At 49.5% G+C, this 6,000-nt stretch overlaps 1 protein-coding gene across 1 annotated transcript in view; it reads left to right on the top strand.

The window, feature by feature from the left end:
• The first annotated feature begins 888 nt into the window (after positions 1 to 888).
• The window catches only part of FOXJ2 (forkhead box J2), a 31,332-nt gene continuing 26,220 nt past the window's right edge, over positions 889 to 6,000 (top strand). The window contains exon 1 of the mRNA XM_020994261.2: positions 889 to 1,881. The gene's annotated coding sequence lies outside the window, so the exon portion shown is untranslated. The remainder of the gene's footprint in view (positions 1,882 to 6,000) is intronic.

Raw genomic sequence — 6,000 nt, 5'->3', positions numbered from 1 at the left:
GGGATAGAGAAGCCAAAAAAAGAAAAAAAAAAGATTGTGCAGTAGTGTTAATATGTATTGAGGGTAAAAGAGGGCCTGAAGAGGGAGCTGAAGGGAATATAAGCTTGTCCTATAAAGAAAGGGTCAGGAAGTTGTGAAGTTTTGGGGGTGAGATGTTAATGGAATTGTCAAATGAGCTTCAGAAGAGTTCTAGTACCTATGGTGTTAAGAATCCCACCTTCTGCTAGAAGGCTTTTCCAATCCCATTTAATGCGAGTGGCTTCCCTCTGGGATTACCCTCAATTCATCCTGTATATAGCTTGTTTGCACATCGTTTTTTTGCATGTTGTCCTCGCTATTAGACTATGAGCTCCTTGAGGGCAGGATGTTTTTTGTCTTTATTTGTATCCCCAGCGCTTAGAATAGTGCCTGGCAAATAATAGGCGCTTAATAAAAGCTTGTTGACTTGCTTTTACCAGTCTCTAAAGGACTTTGGGATGCATGTATATTAACTCACTTGAGCCTCATCTACTGGTGGGGGGTAGCCTCTCATTTTACAAATAAGGATAAGAGAGGCTGCAATTTGCCCAAGGTCACAAGCTACTGGACCCCCAAGGCTTCCGACACAGACTCCGCGCCTCCTACTCTAAGTGGATAGAGCATCTCGGATGATCCCGGGCGGGGGGAAAGGGGGCTGCTCATTCCTTCCGCTTGGGTGGGTGGAGGTGGCAATTATCTAGCGGGAGGGAAAGAGCCTTGGGTTGCCGCCCCGGCCAGGGAGAGGTGGGAGCGAACCCTTGCAGCTCCCCGAGCCTCCTTAACCCAGGCGGGGGGACGCCGGCCGTGACTGCCGGGCTGGGCCGGGGGGGGCGGGGACAAGAGGGGAGGGGGCGAGGAACCGCGCGGAGGCCGGGGAGGAGCCGGGGCCTGCAGCGGAGCGCAGCCGGAGCCCGAGCCGAGCCCAGGGACCGCGCGTATGCTCGCCAGTTCCCCCGCTCGTGCGGAGTCCGAGTAGCGTGGCGTCCGGGGTGGCAGCGCGGGCAGTCCCGCGGGCCCCGGGGGACGAGGCGGCCGGGCTGCCGCCGCTGCTCCCCCGCGCCGAGCCCGAGCCCGGAGGCGCGGCCTCCCTGCCCGGCCAGCCTCCGCGGAGCGCGAAGAGAGGCGAAACGCCGCGCCCGGGGCGCCCGGCCGGCCTCCGCTGGACCGGAGACTCCTAGAGCCCAGGCCGTGCCCCGGGGGAGCACGTCCCACCCCGGAGAGCAAGGGCACCCTCCTTCCCACTAGCCTGCGTAGACACACTCACTTCTTAGGACCAGACTTTCTGGGCAAGGGGGGAAAGGAGAAAGGTGCCCTCCCCCATCTCGTGCCCGTTCTCCTTTGGCGAGAGCCGAGAAGAGTGCCAGGACCAGGGGCTGAGAGGACATAGTAGGGAAGGGGAGAATTCAGATTCCTCCCATACTCAGGACAGGGCAACAACATCCCCACCCCAAGTCCGCGGGCTTCTTCCTAGGACCTAGAAAGTGGAACAGGGCAGTGCCTCTCCCCTTAATTCTCCAGCCGACAGAAGAAGTCCCTCACCCCTGAAGGAGTCAGTTTTGAGGGGAAGGGGACTCTCCCAAAGGGGAGGAGACAACCCCAGGTTGGGTGAGGCTCCTCCCCTTCTCCCCAGGATTACTGCCAAGGCGCGGGGGGTCTACCACCTCCCGCAGGTAGGACCTCCTTCTCCTCCTGCTGCTGCTCCTTCTTCTCGGGGCACTCGCCTCCCCACCCCAGCTTGGGGAACTCGGCAAAGCCCACGAAGAGCTACTGAGGATGACCTGCCCCTAAAGAGAGATATCCCTTCAGCCCGAAACTCCAGTGCCAGGTGGTTCCCTTCCTTTGCCGGGAGAACCTCTGAGGCAGGTGAGTAATGTTTGTGGTCAACGTCTTCCTCCTCCCTGCCCCCCTTCCTTCTCTGACTCCTTTTATGTACTAAATGCCTTAAAAGGGTAGGGGTCCAGAATTTGGTTTTGACATCTAGGAAGTGGATCCCTCTGGGTCAGGAAGTTGCAGAGGGATCAGAGGAATGAATACTTGGAGAATGGGTCTTCTAGAGATGACAAATGGGTCCTGGGAGGCGGAGCTTCTGAAAGCTTACTGAGTGTGGATCCTATTGCCAAGACTCTGGGAAATGGGTGCCCTAGAGTTTGGGGAGAGGTGGAATTCCCTTTTCGTCCCCAAGTAGATCTTGTTGAGCATACTGAGAAGCAAGGGGGTAGGCAGCATCAGAAAAGTTATCCAGCTCTTTTTGAGTTTCATACAGACTATTTATCATCCTCAGCCTCCCTTGCTCCCAAGGCCGCTACAACTCTGGATTTGGCTTTCATTCACCAAGCACTTCTTAAGTGCCTTCCATGGGCCAGGCTGTGTGCGAGGCCTGACAGACCCAATGCTGGCACACTTGGATAGATCCTAGAATTCTGTGTCTGCTTCCTGATGTCTAGATCAAAGACTGGAAGGCCCCAAGCTTGGAAGGCTTGTAGTCACATGAAGTTTCAAGTTTCCCCCTAGCCCCTTGTGTGTTTGGAGATTTTATTTTGTGTAACAGAATCATAGGATGATCATCATGGGGTGTAGAACTAGAAGAGACCTCAGACATCATGTTATTCAAGTTCTTTTTTTTTCTTTTTGGTTAGGCAGTGGGGTTAAGTGACTTGCCTAGGGTCACACAGCTAGTAAGTGTTATGTGTCCGAGGCCGCCTTTGAACTCAGGTCCTCCTGAATCCAGGGCCGGTACTCTATCTACTGTGCCACCTAGCTGCCCCTCAACTCCTTCAAATGAGGATACAGAGGTCCAATGAGTGAAGAGATTTGCCCAGGATCTCACAGGTATTAAATAGTGGAGTTGGGATTTTAACTCAAGTCTTCTGACTCCAAATCCAGTCATTTTTGTACCATACTATGCTGCCAATTGCTTTAAGATTTGATACTATCCAGGGGTCCCAATAGAGTTATATCAGGTCGTGGCCGGAGCCTTCCTGCCCAGGTTAAAGAGCTGCAGGGGCTCCCACCTCCCCCTGGCCTCAGGCAAGGGATGAGTAGCCCTGGGATCATCCAAGATGCTTCATCCATGTATCTAGAGATATTATGTATATCTCTGTGGCTGTGAAGGTGGGGACAGTGTCACAGAAAGCCCTCCTCCTCTGCATCTCCATCACTGGATGGGGTCATTTTCTTTTCATAGCTCATAGAAACTATTTAGAATTGGGATCTTAGAGGTCATCTAGTCCAGTCCCCTGATTTTTCCGATGAGGAGTCAGGACAAAAGAGGTTATGTGACTTGCCTAAAGACACAAAGCTGATGAAAGGGGCCTCGGTCTCCATCAAGCCCAAAAGAAGTATGGTAGAACTGGAATTAAGTAGACTGCAAAGACTTCAGGAGAACCAAAGCTCCTGAGCTGAAGTTCCTCCCCAGAGAAAGACCTACACCACTGTGCCTCAGGGCTTCAGTCTCAGTATGACTATACTTCAGGTGAGAGCAAGTATGATTTAACCAGAAAGGGATATGTATACTCAGCACTAATGTCCCCTCAAAAGTATCTTTCCATCAAGAAGATCATGACCTCTAAGAAATATCGTAGGTTAAGGTTCACTTCCAGAAAAGCCTCAAATGGTTTCTTTCTAGTTCATGGCCTGGGGTGAAAGCTCCCCCGGTCACATACAAGCCTTACTTAAGAGTGTTGAGGCAAGTCAAGGTTGTAGTAGAGAAGACATTGCCCCCAAAAAGCAGAGGGCTGGGGGCTCCCTCCTGTTAACCCTTAGACTGTCTCCAGCAAAACTATCCCTTCTGGAGATCTGTTCCTCTCTCCATCCCCCCCCCTTTTTATTCCCAGGATCACTGAGTTAGCTGGATGGCTCAAAGCCTTATCTTTTTCTAAAGTATTCTAGCCTTTGCCCTCTACTTTATCCATTCCCACCCATCCCACAGCATAGCTGGGTGTGGAAGAGTAACTATGCTTAGGTTCTTACTTTTTCCTCCTGCTTTTCCACCTCTGGCCCAATGCCAGGGTGGGCTGCCTAAACCCCTGAAATTGCTTCCTCACTCAGAAGTATCATTCTATAGCACATATTTAGAGGGAGACACAGGATCAAATCTGATGGATTGGAGCCTCCTAGGCCAAGGGGAATGAGATATTGTGGAGTAGATCTGAGTATAAACACTACTGAGGAGGCATCTGTAGCATGCATATATTTGTACATTATATGACTGAATGATAATGCAAGTGTATGTCTCCATGTATTTGTGTTTGGAGATTATATGTCTGGGTGTGATTGAACACAGAACCGCAAATACCAGGGTACCTAGAATCATGTTTCTAGTAGGGTCTGTATATGGGGTAGACCCTTATGAATCCTGGTGAGGTGTAGACATACACAGAGTAGAGTGGGGGTGGGGAATGCTTTTTGTAGCCTGGTATCCTTGAATAGTTGTAGAGCAATAATCATACATATCAGAGTAGCTCAGGTTGGGTTCAATATCCCTGGAACTTTGGGAGTGATAGGAGAAGATTCTCTGGGTTTGGAGGTTACCCAAAGATCTTTGAGCCTTCAACCCAAGAACTTTTCATTCTGGCAAGATCCCACTTTGCTCTGACAGCTACTTTCTTTTCCCAAAGCACCTGACCATCTGGTCAGGAATAAAAATTATTCCAGCACCCCAGCTACATGGGGGAGCTGGCTCACAGCCCAGCTTAAAATGCTACCTTTCTGTCTGACCCCTAAATGGTGTCAGGTGCAATGATGAGTTTGGTAAGGGACTATAGATTTAAACATTGATTGATCTCATGCAACCCCCTTATTTTACAGATGAGGAAACTGACTGCAAGTGGTTGAGTAGGTTGCCTGAGGTCCCATAAGTAATAAGTGGAAATTTTGGGATTTGAACACATGTGCTCTAGGCTCAAGTTCATGAGTCCCTATAACTCCAAGCATCAGGGCAGTCATGTGGATGCTTATCCTTAGATGAGCTCCTAGACCTGGTCAGAGTTAGAGTGATTCTGTCTCTGAAAGAAAACTAAGGTGAACCTTAAGGGCTTGGCAACCAAGCTGAACCCAGCGAGTTTTAGGTTTTATATTGTATCCTGTCCCTGTTTTCTTCCTTCCTATTCTTTCTTTCGTTCTTTCTTATTCCATCCTTTCTTTCTTCCTTCCCTTTTTCCTTCCTTCTTCTCATTCCCTCTTTCCCTCTCACTCTCTTTCACTTCCTTCCTTTTCTTTCCTTCCTTCCTTCCTTCGTACTTCCTTCTTTCTTTCCTTCCATCCATCCTTCCTTTCCAAATTGGTGTTCTCAATGGGTTAGCCCTGTTATGATCTGTTAGGAAATATTCCTGGTCTCCCAAAGAGGTTATCCCAAACTGAGTGGAAGAAAATACTGTGCTCTGGGAACTTTTATGGTCTATTTAGTTTCTGCCTTGGTGCAGTGGAAAGATCACTAACTCTGGAGTCAGAAGACCCCGCTTCAAATTCTGCATCATATGATCATTACTTGTGTGACCTTAAGCAAATCTCTTAAACTGCCTAGGCCTCAGTTTCTCATCTGTAAAATTAAGGGGGGGGGTGTTAGATTAGGTTAGGGTAGATGGTCTTCCAACTCCATGACTATGATCTTATGACAAGGGAGAGGATAAAGGAGGGGAAAGAACAAGCATTTATATAGTATCTACTGTCTACCAGGCACTTTGCTAAGTACTTTTGCAAATATTATCTCATTTGATCCTCACAACAAACCTGGGAGGTAGGTATGTTATTATTTCCATTTTACAGTTGAGGAAACTGAAGCAAAGCGAGCCTGCTGGTCACACAACTAGTATGTGTCTGAGGCCAGATTCAAACTCAGGTCTTCCAGATTGTAGACCCAGCACTCTATCCAGTGCCCTACCAGCTGCCTCTGACAAGATATATCTGCCAATCTAAGTATGTATGTGAGAGGCAGCCTGGTTGTAGTGTAAGGAGCTTTGAATTTGGAGTTGAGGCCTGAGTCTA

This window comes from Phascolarctos cinereus, unplaced genomic scaffold (assembly GCF_003287225.1).
Source record: "Phascolarctos cinereus isolate Bilbo 61053 unplaced genomic scaffold, phaCin_HiC Scaffold_1;HRSCAF=81, whole genome shotgun sequence".
NCBI classification, from domain to species: Eukaryota; Metazoa; Chordata; class Mammalia; order Diprotodontia; family Phascolarctidae; genus Phascolarctos; species Phascolarctos cinereus.
The sequence above is the reverse complement of the archived record's forward strand: the minus strand, read 5'-3'. Positions and strand labels throughout refer to the sequence as shown.